This window comes from Ochlerotatus camptorhynchus, unplaced genomic scaffold (genome assembly GCF_037179485.1).
Source record: "Ochlerotatus camptorhynchus isolate MF236.1 unplaced genomic scaffold, CSIRO-AGI_Acam_v1.1 ptg000646l, whole genome shotgun sequence".
NCBI classification, from domain to species: Eukaryota; Metazoa; Arthropoda; class Insecta; order Diptera; family Culicidae; genus Ochlerotatus; species Ochlerotatus camptorhynchus.
Window position 1 is genome coordinate 402,963 of NW_027041125.1, and position 14,885 is coordinate 417,847.

A 14,885-nucleotide genomic window follows, 5' to 3' on the forward strand; every position below is an offset into this window, starting at 1 on the left:
CACGGTCTACAAACGCTGCAATTTGCTTGCACAGCCTTGGTTGAGTTGATACTCAGTTGTATCGTGAGTTGAGTTGTTGTATGGCCAAATACAATCAAAGAGCTTTATTTTCACGAGGAATCAAGTCAGAGCACATCAAACTGGTTGCATTGTGTGTGTGTGTGTTGGAGAAATCTCAGTTCATAGTAGTAAAATGACTTTTGATTTCCATTGATCAAGGAGTTTCATTTGTCGTTACATTTAAATTTATTTAGCCTGAAGGGTTCCTCATCTTTGGATTTGCATTGGATTTATTCCTTTGGGGGCATATTTAGTTCGAATTGAAACATTGAATAACCTACCTAACTAGAAACAACTTATCTTAACGTGCAAGATCTCTAAGAATCAGATCAACAGAGTTATTTCAAACAGGTGAACCTTTCCAAAATGAACGTTCTCCGCTCCTCCTGTGTCTGATGCGGATTACGAGTAGACTTCAAAATTACCAGTCCTCGGGGGACTGTTTAGGATCATCCAAAAGATCCTGTTTTAGATCCATTGAAGTGGTGGCATTTAGAACAACTCTCTCAGATTAACATACCATACTCCATTAAGGGAGAAATCTCACATACAAAGCATGTATTTCAAGTAGGTGGGATAACAGGTTGGATTGTGTGAGGGTAAGTCACTCAAACTTCACCAGATTTCTGAAAAGATTGCTCAAAAATTGGATGACCAGCTCGGCAACTCAATTCTAAAATCAGATTGTTGTGCGTAATGTGTTATGGGGCAAATACACACTAAATCTGGTTTTAAGACGGTTTGGTAACCGGATCCGTTGTATCGTGTGTAGTGGTTGTACGATCGGTTGAAGTGAAATCAGAGAGTCTCCCTAATGTAATTTGTATGGTTATTTTGCTTAACGACGTGTTCAGGGTATCATCCAAATCATTTGTGGCATAGTTCTATCATTTCGGATATCATTCGGGCACAGACAGACAGGCGTAACACTTCATTTTGAATCATCGTTCGCGCATTTAACGACTGATTTGAATATTATCATTTGCGCGAACTGCTGCGGTGTTTACCAGGCATACAACATTGTTAACGACTTAGCGAGCAGGCTTGTTTTCCACGAAAAGCTTGAGATATGTCGTTACTGATGTCCTATTTATTGAGGTACAATGTTTTCAAGAAAATCTTATTCAAATCGTTATATTTGTTTGTCTGTGGTTCGGGTATGGTATTTGTTTTTATTAGGGCTGTCAATCTAAATTTCAGTGTTGGTGAAACTCTAAGACCAAAAGGTCCCGAAGAAACATGCTCAACTTTTTGGCTCAGCTCTGGTATTATCTTCGGTCCCAAGCTAATCGATGCATCCCTCGAAACATAGGAAAATCCATAAGCCCCTCATTTTATCTGTCAAACTTTCATAGCGAATCAAAACAAACATAGTGCATTACTAGAATTTCGTCTAGAATGGGGTACGCTTATGGATGTACTTGTGACCAATAGGTTAGTCAAGTAGTGAGCCAATTTAAAATCGTTAGGTTCCACCGGTTGGTTGTAGTGTGTATTGGTCGTATTAGGGTCAGTGACAAACATTGAACCAACCCCTCGTTAAGTGGACCCTACAGGATTGCTTTTATTGACAATAATCGTTTTGTCAATACATTCTATATTGGGGTCAATACATCAATATTTCTGTATTCGCATCATCAATTATAACACAGACAAACAGACGGAACGTAAACTTTCACTGAATAAATCGTCACGGAACTGACTAACGACATTTGGCGATCTACTCGCGGAAAAAAAAGATTGCTTACCAAGTCTCAAACAACGTTGCATCTTCTTCTTTTGCGTATTTCAAACTTATTGATTATCGCATATTAGCTTACTCCGTGCTCTCAACTTATTGTTCTAGATGCACTTCCACAGTTATTAATTGGGAGCATTCGAGGCTTGTTCCATTTTTGCATTAGTATAATTGTGTGGCAAGTACAATCATACTCTATGATCAGGTTCGGTCCGAGAATCAAACCCAGCCACCTCCAGCATGGTCTTACTTTGTAGCTGCGCCTTTACCAACTGAGCTAAGGGAGGTCCGAAACGTCAAAGTGATACGATACCAGCGCTGTGGTGGGGGATCCACGCAACTAATAATATTTAAAATGAACGTAAAATGCGTGTTATATTGAGGAGAAAGAGTTAAGTCTGTTTGTCTGTGATATTATTATCAATAATTCCTCTTTGCGTCACTTTTCGTCACTTTTTTTGCAAATTGTTACTAGCTATGCACGCACTTGACGAAACATGGATTTTCTTGAAACGACTGATGGAAAATAGTTTGAGATTCCTATAGGTACGTAAAACACAGTAGATTTATATTTAGACAAAAAACTGTTCTTAAACTTGCGTCGCAAAAATGAAAAAAAGAAATAACTGCTGATCATTTCATACTTTCATTGTAAAAAACTCATTGGTGTGAATTCAAATGTTGAGATTTAACCACGGACAAATATACATAACACTTTCAAGTTGTTCATCGAACACGCCTTCAACGGTAAATTTAAATATTTTTTTAGCTGGTAGTATCACGCATAGCCAGAAGAAAACTTGTGTTTGACGTTTACACACTACCGCCATCTGTTTAGCGTACTGCTCATCACAGTATACTCAACGGATGGCGGTAGCGTTTTAGTGGCGATGTTTTATATTGAAAAATATTCTGTTATGCCTGTTTGTCTGTGAGTTAACTATTCTATGCGTATCTACTGTAAACTCTGATCCTACTCTATCAATTGCTTAAAGTAAAACCAAGTTTCATCAACTGAGTCAGAGCAATTTGTGTAAAAAAATGAGCATGCCAACCCTACATTTGGGGCTCGCTTAACATAAAAGCTCTTTGATTTTATTTCAACCACACCGTTCGAAAAATACATGTACATTTCTGCGAGATATAGCGCACATAAAATTATCGCTAGATTTGGCATAAATTTACGCGATACTTCGTGTAAATTTAAGCGCAATATCGCATAAATCAGCAATATTGTATGCAAGCTTGTAAACGATTTCGCTGTTTATGCCAAGTATTGCTCAAAATTAAACGAAGGGAGATTTTACAAGATAGTTAAAATTCAGATTTTTTTCTGTGCAGTCAAGAGAGTAGAATATACAAAGAGACGCCATGTTCCGATTGGAATTCCAGTTTATCTGTCAGTGTCATTCCGATCGAGCACGAGACCTGTCAAGCTATAACAAATGTTACTGTTATTGGTGTTGATTGGAGAAGTATTGCTATCTGCTTCATCAAGCTTTTCAGGTATTTAAGGGAACAATCTCTAAACCCAAGTGCAATGAAAAGATACATAATTCGTTTGATTTACATTGATAACCAACTCTAAATCGAATCAACAATTGAATAATTTCCCTTGAAAACCACAAACGTAACCAAATCGAAAGTCAAACGACGTTTGGAACAATGACAGTGTTCCGCTCATCGGCTACCTTGGTTGCTACATGATTTGTTTTCACAGTGATCAGATGGCGTCTCTTTGTATATTCTAGTCTCTTCAAACCAGTCCACACACGATACAACCAACCGGTGGAAACTAACGATTTTAAATTGGCTCACTACTTGACTAGCCTATTGGTCCCAAGCAAATAGATTTACGTACCCCATTCTAGTCGAAATACTAGTACTACACTATGTATGTTTTGATTCACTATGAAAGTTTGACAGATAAAATGAGGGTTTCGTGGATTTTCCTATGTTTCGAGGGGTGCATCGATTAGCTTGAAACTGAAGAGAGTACCAGAGCTGAGCCAAAAAGTTGAGCACGTTTCTTCGGGACCTTCTGGTCTTAGAGTTACCTCTATGATACAACCGAGCATCAGCCCAACCTAGTTTTACAAACATATTGTAGCGTGTATTGGACCATAAGAGTTGTTGAGTTGAATCCCCTTATGGAGCTAACACTTGTTGTCGGATATCCGCTAAATCATTTCGACTCAACCGATACCCAACAGATTGGATTGTGAATATCGACTTGACTAGGTTGTACAACCAGGTTGTAGAGTGTATTGATTGGTCCCATGGGGTGATAGTTGATAGTTGTGCCTTGAATCTGAGGCCAGCTTAAGAATCGTTCGATCCTACATTACATATATAGAGACTGACTCGACTGCCTGGCTGTATTTTCTTTTTGTAACAGGCTCATATATTTCAAATTTTAATATAATACGATGAAGGCACTTTTGCTTTTAAGTCAATTCAATTTACGTTCAAACGTTAGATTTAGTTTTTTTTTTCAAAGTAGTAACTACATGCGGGAATTTCTATTTATTCTTTGACATCTCCACCCATCGGTGCCAACATAGAGCAAACCTGAGCAAACGAATCCAACTGAGAAAAATTGGAGCGTGCGCAATGATTTTTCGCTGGCACATTCACAAACTAATATTACGACTACTGGCCGAAACACTACCACCATTAAGTAGAAGAAGACTCAACAACGTTTCCTTGCCAGCCAGTGACAGTGCGGCGGCACACCTGGCTCATTCCTAGAAATGCCGATAAACATTCAACTGAACCAGCGAAAATCACAAGTTTCTGTCTGGCCGAACCAGCCACGGTAGCACTATGTATGAAGCATGTGCTTGTTGGACAGAAAAAAATCTAATGACTAGGCCAATACGCAAAGTACAAACACCGATGGCGGAAAAACATAAACAAAGCTGTAGCATTCCGAACAGAAGCTAGGTACCTACACAGTCGTAAAAATCACAACTATCTTCGAACCTTACATCACTTCTCTGCTGATATAAATGCTTACTGGCTACAAGCCGGTCCCAATAGCTTTGGTCTTACTCATGAATTTTCATTCATTATTCTCCCCCACCCCCCTCCCTGCGCAATCTGAAGGCGGCGCTCTTCATTCCACTCTGCGTTCATTTTGGTTGGTATTTGTGAAGGATATACCGCAGCAGGAAAGGAGCGATTCGTGTCCTTCGCAAATTCTAACACCACGCGGTCTACATGCGGTTTTCGGTGATGCGCAGCTCGCGCACTTATCCGAAGTTTTTCTTTCCTGGGATCCTGTTAGCACGCCGTTCCTAGCATTTCGACCGTGGTCATATAGCCTCTTACCAGGCAGCGGCGTAGTGAGGATTTGCTATGCCCTTGGAACGCAATGAAAATGACGCCCGGTTTTTGAACAAAAGGTGGTAATTATTTTGATTATCAACATTTTTTCACGTCTGGAATTTGAGTGGAAATTAACGATTTTAAATTGGCTCACTACTTGAATAGCCTATACGCCTTTTTAATGCACCACCAACGTAGAGGGCACCATGCGAGTTCGAGAGGAAACGTCAACCAAACCGTTTGTTTACATCAGAAAAAGGATTTTTCACAACGCAAATTAAAGCATTTTTCATTGAACATGTTGCCAATTTCCATCAGTAATTATCTTATTTTACGATTTCCCACACATCTGAACTGATTTGCACCTAAACCACAGACAAACAGACATAACACATTGAATATTTCTCACTGGAAAACATCGTCGCTAAAACATTATCGCCATCTGTTGAGTACACTGTGGTGGGCACTACGCTGAACAGATGGCGGTAGTGTGTAAACGTCAAACGCAAGGGAATTGACTATGCGCGCCACAGGTGGCGGTACTACCAACTACGATACTTTTAAATTGTCCGTTAAATGCATGTTCGATGAACAACTTGCGAGTTTTATGTCTGCTGGTCTGTGCCTAAACTATTCACACGCAAGAAACCCGGGAAATCATAACCACTAAGGCACTATTGGAATTATGCATTTTTCTCAACAAAAATATTCCTGAACACTAGCAGAATCCTTGCAAAAATGGTAAAGAATTAAATTTTTCAACAATTGATCAAGTTTTCGAGCATCTCAGATGAATCAATTTATCAGGAAAAGTGAAAAAGTGTTCCGTTTCCAATGTTTTACAGTAAAAATTTCAGCTCACAACACTCTTTTTGAGGTTCTTATATTCATCACCAGAGGTGTAATCGATTGCTTAGCTCATATTTAAAAAGGCGTATTGGTTCCAAGCTGGGAGGGAGAAACAGACTCGGAAAATGTGAATGTCAAGGGAAGCCACAAATGAGCTGTCACAAACTGTCAGTGGGAGCCAGCAGTACAAAACATCAATCAATGGGAAGTATTGATATCGAATACAAAATATTTTCATGCTTGAAAACAATTTGCACTGCAAAATTTTCGTTTCTTCAGTTCAGGAATCGGTATGCAATTTAGCTAAATTGTAGTGTATCAAGCATGTTATATCGTAAATTTGATAGTTTTTTTCAAAATGGAGGGGGTTGTAGAGATATTCAGGTACGGTTACTCTAAATTTCCGGGTTCGTGTCGGGTACGAGTATACGAAGATAATATTTTTGAGTTCGGATCGGGTAAGGGGTATATTTGGGTACGGGTAGCATCGAGGGGCACGCAAAAACTTCAACTCCGGCACAGGAAGTAGCCGTAATTAAATTAATTCCATTAATTACAAGGGTCAGGTCGGGTTCGGGTTCTTGAAATTTTTATGAATTGGGTACGGGTTTGGTTCGGGTATTCAAATGTCTATATCTGACCATCTTTATGGGATTGTTTGTTAATGTGATGTATTGTTATTGACAAATAAAGGAAATGCTTAAAATATTCACATTTATTCATCATTTCATAACAGTTGGTAACAACAAAATTTCAGCACACATTAACTCAACATACTTCGGCTATCAAATTTTCTTTTCCTCATTTTACGAACTCTGTTAGTTTTAATTTTGAAGAGCAAAAATCTTTTAACAAGCTTGAATTTGATATTATGGCAATTCTGAATTTGCAGCGGCAGTGACATCAATGTCTTTTGTGCCTGAAGGATTACACTTCTGTTAGTTGATGCCTTGTCAGTGAAATTTTCTTTAAAAATTGAGTCCATACACGTAAAGAAATAAAATATTTCTTTCGAAACATAGGCATGAGGCCTTCCGCTCGCATTTGCTAGTAAACATGAGAATTTGCCATAACTTTTATCAAACGGAATCACAGTTATACAATCTTGTATACAGTAGGAGCATGAAGCGCTGTTCTTTCTTATGCTTCCCATTAGATATCCTGCAATGTGAAATAAGGCGTTAGTTTCGGCATTATTCAAATTTAGAAGGATCTGTTTCGCCATAGTTGATATTTCAGCTTTCGAAAAATCAAGAGTTTCTTCCAGGATCGCTGTAGATTGCGTTGAAGAAGGTTGCTCTGCGTTGTTCAAGTGATCCATAAATCCTGACAAATATTCTCTATCGTGCATGTTGTAAAAAGAATTTTTGACGACTACCGGGTCTGAATCCTCTTCGGTGATCATCTTTTTCATCACCAAAAGCAACCCATTCAGACACCACAGCAGAAAAGTTCGCGTAGTTATGATCCAGAAGAGCCGGCGAAGAGTAGAGGGGACGGGATTTATAAAAGTCCAACAACCGATCGCTCTCTTCCGGTTCGTCTTCAGGAGGTAGCAAGAAAGCTTCAATCGACGGAACGGCATCTTTTTTTCGTTTTCTTCCCATTTTTATCGACGCGGAAGCAGCCCTTTAAGAAATGGGCCTGCAAATAATTAAAAAAGATCATAGCAACATTGATAAAATGAAAAACACTTGTACCGTCAACACACGCTACAGACTCGCGAGCTTGGTTTAATTTCGCCGGTTCCGGAATCCATCCGAGAGAACTTAATCCATTGGGATCTTGTGATATAATTAGTAGGAAAGCGCAAAAAACCCAATCCAGGATAATTCCTGCTGTTCCGGCCGCAGTATTTCACCTGACACTTCATTTTGGCTGATTCACTACGAGTCTCTACAAGTGATTTTTCAACTCCAACTTTACACAAGCATTAAGTCATTCGTCGGTAACACGTAAACAACAGAGACACGAAAAACCGAAACCCCTCATTATGGGAACAAATTACTTGATAATTTTTATTTGCCAAAAATTTTCTTGCGCAATATTGTGATTGATTTATTAGATTTTGTGTGTACACACAAAGAACAAAAATTGTTGCTATAAAAATAATGCATAATCAAATTAAAAGTTTCCCAAAATTCGTAGTTTCAACTATGAAAGTTTTCAAAATTAAACTTATATTTTTGGTTTAAAAATGTTTCTTTCACTTTCGACTTGTAATTTTAAAAGTGATTTTTTTTAAATAAAAGTTGTAAAACTGTCAAAATACCTCTTCATTGCGTAGTTTTTGACAGTACTGGACCTCCGTTTCCCGCTAAATTTGACATGGGAAATAAAAAATAAAACAAAACCAGCTGTGAGAACTTGCATTAGTAGCAGCAGTGTATTCTATTTTTTCATATATTTCACCCGCCGGCACGATAGTTTCCCTTCTTTACGATACGAATAACAATATGGAGGCACCCGCGGGGACACTACCGAGTGGAAGGATACTCCAGTTGCCGGATTTGGAGGTAAGTTGATGAAATTTTTGAAGACTTTCGATCTTGCTTCCGATTTGACTAATTGATGTGTTTTGATCTTCAGCAGCCTCGTCAGTCTTGCCGGAAAGGAAAGCTACTCCCATCAACCATCACCATTAAGCAGGAACTTTTCTTCAAGCACGTCCCCACACCGAGCCCATCAGGAAGTAATTATTCAGATATCAACTGTACCATTAGTGTAAAATGCTTCCAATGGAAGATTCCATAATGCAGTGGCCTTTCAATGATGATTGAAAATTTTAATAAACTAAAATGAATTAAATTAAATATGTATGTGTTTCATTTTTCTAAAGCAATAAATAATATTTGAGATGAAAACGTACACCATTGCGATAAAAATGCCCATCTTTTAAATTAAAACCTTTAATGAGTATATTTAAAAACCATAGGCTATTAGATTGACAGTTTTACAATTCGATTTGAAAATTTCAACTTTTAAAATTAAAGAATGAGCTACTTTTGAATTGACAGTTGGCCGACTTTTGTTTTGAATGCAAAAGACTTTCTACCAAAAAGAACCAACGCAAACTTTTAATTCTATCAATGGTTTTTTTAATTTTATTAACGATAATTTTTTGTGTGTAGTATTTGCTTCTCCCTCCCAGGTTCCAAGTACATCTATAAGCGTACCCCACTCTAGTTGGAATTCTAGTACTACACTATGTTTGTTTTGATTCGATATGAAAGTTTGACAGATTAAATGAGCGGTTCGTGAATTTTCCTACATTTCGAGGGGTGCATCGATTAGCTTGGGACCGAAGATAGTACCAGAGCTGAGCCAAAAAGTTGAGCACGTTTCCTCGGGACCTTCTGGTCTTAGAGTCACCTCTATGGTAGAGCAGTGTAGTGTAGCCACCGGTTGGAAACTAACGATTTTAAATTGGCTCACTACTTGACTAGCCTATTGGTCTCAGGCAAACGATTAACGTACCCCATTCTAGTCAAAATTCTAGTACTACACTAGTTTTGTTTTGATTCGCTATGAAAGTTTGACAGATAAAATGAGAGGTTCATGGATTTTCCGATGTTTCGAGGGGTGCATCGATTAGCTTGGGACCAAAGAGAGTACCAGAGCTGAGCCAAAAAGTTGAGCACGTTTCTTCGGGACCTTCTGGTCTTAGAGTCACCTCTATGGTGTAGCTGCAAAACTTCGCATCGCATTTCAACCAACAATCAATACGAAACTATCAATTTTAAATTGGCTCACTACTTGACTAGCCTATTGGTCCCAAGCAAATCGATTAACGTATCCCATTCTAGTCGAAATTCTAGTACTACACTATGTTTGTTTTGATTCACTATGAAAATTTGACAGATAAAATGAGGGGTTATTGGATTTTCCTATGTTTCGAGGGGTGAATCGACTAGCTTGGGACCGAAGATAGTACCAGAGCTGAGTCAAAAAGTTGAGCACGTTTCTTGGGAACCTACTAGTCTTAGAGTTACCTCTATGTTTCAACTGCATTCGAGAAATAATAATAAATGAACTAGGTACTGTCGTTACAAGAGAGTCATGTACAGATCATGCATTGACTTGCTTTGTTTACCAACTTGGGGGTGGGAAACCGAGGGGTTTTTACGAAATGTCTTCGTCAGACCTAGGTTCTGATAATATTTCATTCCGTAGCTTCGGTATTGCTTTCGACTGGTAGACAATTTAGGAGGAGATTTCTTGATTTCCTTTTTAAAATTTCTTCCCTTGTTGAAAATTCCTGATTTTTTTTTGCAATTATGGTGCATACAATTTCTTCAACGAATTTTCATTTCTTAACTCCAATGAATGATTTTGTCAGTAAATAAGAACTCGGCTTGCCCCTCTGACCAGTGCTGTGAGCGTTCAACATAGTCAACGCATATGCTGTCTTTGCTTCCAACACTTACAAAACAAGCTATCAAAGTACAGTACCAAATCTAAAATGTCACATGACTCTGTCTCTGTCATACGACACTGTCACCGAAGACTGTCTCGTATTTATGAATTTTATTTTTAGTTTCATAATAAAAGCTGCTACTGTTGTGCTGGTGTGAATTCTGAAAATAGCAATCAACGAAGTCGTAGTAATAACATTTCTGAACATAAATAGTTTAATTTACACAACATTTAGGAATTAGGACGAAATCACACATTGTCCTAAGATAGTTATTTGATAATTTTCTTTTTGCTCGAATGCTGTTCTACCGTTTGCGTTGTGTGAGACAAACAGACTGTCGCGCACGACAATGAAGCGAGTGTAATTAAAAACTTCAACCGTTAAAATACCTGCCTCTGACTATGTCCATGATTTAAATGATAATGGAATACATTGCATGGAAAAGTTGCTAAGAGGAACTTCGTTGAATTCTCCCCTGTGAGACTTGCCACCCTTGGCAGTGGTCATTTTTACCCCCTCACTACGTCCGTGCTCACAGGGGAACACATTTGGTATCCTTGCCGTTAGTTTTTAGTTTCCCATTCGTGCTGTATAAAACGTGAGTTTGCATTTCTGGTAGACACAGCATAATAAAACAAAAACTCATCAATGGATTGGTTTTCTGTTGGCTCTACTGGTTTTGTTACCTGTGGAATTTGCATGAATAGGGATGTGGTACTGAAATTCTGGGTCGGTCGCACATTCGTTATTGTCTGTACTGTCTATAATCGCATATCAGTCCCATATGGATTTTCGTCACTTTTAAGATAACCACGTTATATCGGCTCCGCAAAGCTACAGCAGCCTGGGAAAATAAACGTATAATTGAAAAAAAAAAAGATAACAACGTTATCCGATATCATTTGGCATCTACTTTTACAATATATGATATTCACTGTTGTTTTTAATTTTAGTGGGAAAACCCCTTGATTTCTTTAACTGGTGCATTTTACCCCAGGAACCCCTACAGTAGAATGTTTGAAAAATAAGGGATGAACCTTTACATATTTAAGTGTTATGGGCAATCATTCACAATTTTACATCAATTCGGCCATTTTGGGCTTGGTTTTTTTCAAAATGGCGCCTTTGACATTTTTCAATCAATTGTAGTACTAAAACGTCACTTCTGATCGAAATGACGTCTGAGATAAAATTGTTTAGAAAGTAAAGTAATGCTGGGAAAAATATGCGTGGTAATTTTATAACAAGTAATTTTAAGTAAAAGTTAAAAAAAGTGTTAAAACTGAAATATTTCAAAAAGCATATCTTCAAAATTAAGTATAAACTTCAAAAACCGGTGAAAAATGATTGAGTTACTCAGGATAGTATTCGCACATACAAACAGATATAACACTCGCAAGTTGTTCATTGAACAAGCATTTAACGGTCAATTAATCATGTTTTGTTTTTTTTTTGACATCATCCACATCCAGAGGGCCAGTCACTTCGAATGTATGGGACTGGTAGGAAACCATTTGGAAATGCATGAAAATTTTCAGTTTTTATTCATTATCGTCTTTATGGGCAGTTTTATTTGCCCAAAAATTGCACGAACATTACTATAGTGATAAGGTAAACACTGGTTTATTTGTTTCCTTCTGTGAAAGCATATTTAGTCACAAAGCGTGGATTTTCTGATATTCTCCATACTGCAAAAATGATTTTCCTAAGACTGAAGGGGCGACATCTCTCGGATCTAAAGTATAGCTACTACTCAAATCATATAATTAATTTAAAAGTATCGTAGTTGGTAGTACCGCCACCTGTGGCGCGCATAGTCAATTCCCTTGCGTTTGACGTTTACACACTACCGCCATCTGTTCAGCGTACTACCCACCACAGTGTATTCAACAAATGGCGGTAATGTTTTAGCGACGATGTTTTACAGTGAGAAATATTCAATGTGTTATGTCTGTTTGTCTGTGGTATTCGGTCACTTGCCCAAAATCGGGTTTTTTAACAATAACTTTAAAATTTAAATCTATAAAAGGTCACTTCAAATTTTTTTTAGATGTATAACACCGTGTATTTAATAAATTTACTGATGAAATTTTGTATTGATTTGGTTACATTTTACTCTAACAGGGTTTCCCCAACACTCAATTTGGTTTGTGCAAAGCCTATTTCTATCGAAATGAGTTCAAATGTTGAGTGGTAAAACAGAACCTGAATTGAGACCGTTTGAACACTGTGGAGTCTTTTGGATATGGTCTTTTTAAAATGGCTCCAATTGATTCGGGTTAAGAGGGAATCCCCTAGGTTTTGAAGTAAGAGAAGCGATTTCTTTAATTTCGCAGCAGTTGCTTATCTTATGACACAACCAACTTTCATATAGGGTAGATGTACCAGTTATGACTATAAGCTCCTATTATGATGTGTTCCAATTATGGCCTATTGGAATTCCATAGGCCATTGCTGGAACATACCATATTAGGAACGTATGACCATAACTGCTACACATACCCTACGTCCATTTCTTCGTTAGGATTCATGAAAAATTAGATAGATACAGAACGTAGTCAATTTAAAAATTATTTCAAAAATCAATGAAACCAAATAATAAAGACATAGATAGAGTACGAAACTGATGTTTCCCAATGTCTACTAACAGTTCCATTGCACTTGCATTGCGTCACATTTGCCTTCCTTTGTTCATGTTTTTTCCGTCAAATGCTACGTCCATTCAGAAATCCCTCCATCCAAAAAGTCCTAGCAGCCACCCAGTGCATGTGTCCTCAGGTCTGCCTCGTCCATGACCCACCTTTCCAAGCCGTTGCTTCACCCCACCATGACCTCAACCCTCCGATGTTGTACAGCTCTCTGTCATTGAACTTCCCCATTCATACACCAATACTCGCTCATGGAGCTCGTAGGACGATGATTCGTCTCATCATCCGAGCTTTCCCAGTACAAACTACTGGCTGCTGCTTATCATGATGGTGGTGATGATTATGGGAAAATTTCACCACATCATACGACGACGACGCAATTCATTCTAGAACACGGACCGACTCAAAATTGCCAAAAAATATCAAGATTGCCACCACTACACGTTCCTGTATTAAGGGAGAACAGCCCATAATGCACCCCTGGGTTAAAATGCCCACTTATAGAAAAAACAGCGATAGATTTTCCTCAGATGCATTTGCTAAAATCATCGACTGAAAATTAAGCTTTTAACAGCATATAGAGGAAATGTCTCTAATGTTGCCCTATGGATCTAAGATTGGGCCCATCGCTAAAAATCAGCTATTTATCAATTTTATCTAGATGAACGCGTTATTGGGACGTTGCTAATGGATATTTTTGGTTGCTATAGACTGTTCCAGAAAGTATAAGCACACCTTATTTTAACGGTCACTTTGAATATAATGAAATATTTCAACATTTTTTGGCTGCGTCTTTTTGTTTGCTCATTTCTGAATGACATAGCATCAAAAAAGTGCTCAGTTTTGTGTTTCCTGTCAAAATGCGTGGTCTTACTCCGGCACTGTGAGCGGACTCTCCTTGAGAAAATTGGTGAAGGAAGAGGGTGTAAGCGTCGGAGCGGTACGAACTGCGATTAAAAAATATAGAGAACAGTGTACGTTTGAAGATGCGCCGAAGAGTGGCCGGAAATCCGGTCCTGTAAGTCCGGATATCGATAAAAAGATCAGGGATGCCTACAAACGAAAACCAGCGACTTCCGTTCGGGATGTTGCGAAAAAACTAGGGACCTCGTTAAGTAACGTCATGCGTGCCAAAGAAAGACTTGGGCTAAAAATATACCGGAAGCAGAAAAAACCCAAAAGGAACGCAAAACAGGCCGCGTCCGTGAAACCACGGGCCCGCAAACTCTACGATTCGTTATTGTGTCAAAATTCTGGGTGTATAATAATGGACGATGAAACGTACGTGAAACTAGATTACAAAACGCTTCCCGGATCACAATTCTATACTGTAAGCGAAGGTAAGGACATCCCCGAAACGGAGAAGGCAATTTTTACCGAAAAATTCGGTAAGAAGGTTATGGTTTGGCAGGCAATATGCGAGTGTGGTAAAACATCTAGTCCGTACATCACAACGGACACGATGAACACTCAAAAATACGTTAAGGAATGTCTCCAGAAGCGATTGTTGCCGATGATCAGGCAGCACAAAGGTCAAGTAGTATTTTGGCTTGATTTGGCGTCATGTCATTACGCAAAGGACACTTTAGAATGGTACAAAAGTCAAAATATATGTTTCGTGCCGAAAGACATGAATCCGCCGAACTGCCCGGAGGCACGGCCAATCGAGACTTTTTGGGCTTTAACCAAAGCAAAGCTTTGAAAATTAATAAAAGCAGCGGATGGCATCCAAAAATTCAAAAAAGATTGGCCAAAAGTGGTTAAAATGATGGGAAGTACCACTGTGCAGAAGCTAATGGGTCATGTTCGAGGAAAAGTTAGGAGTCTTGGCTATGATTAAATA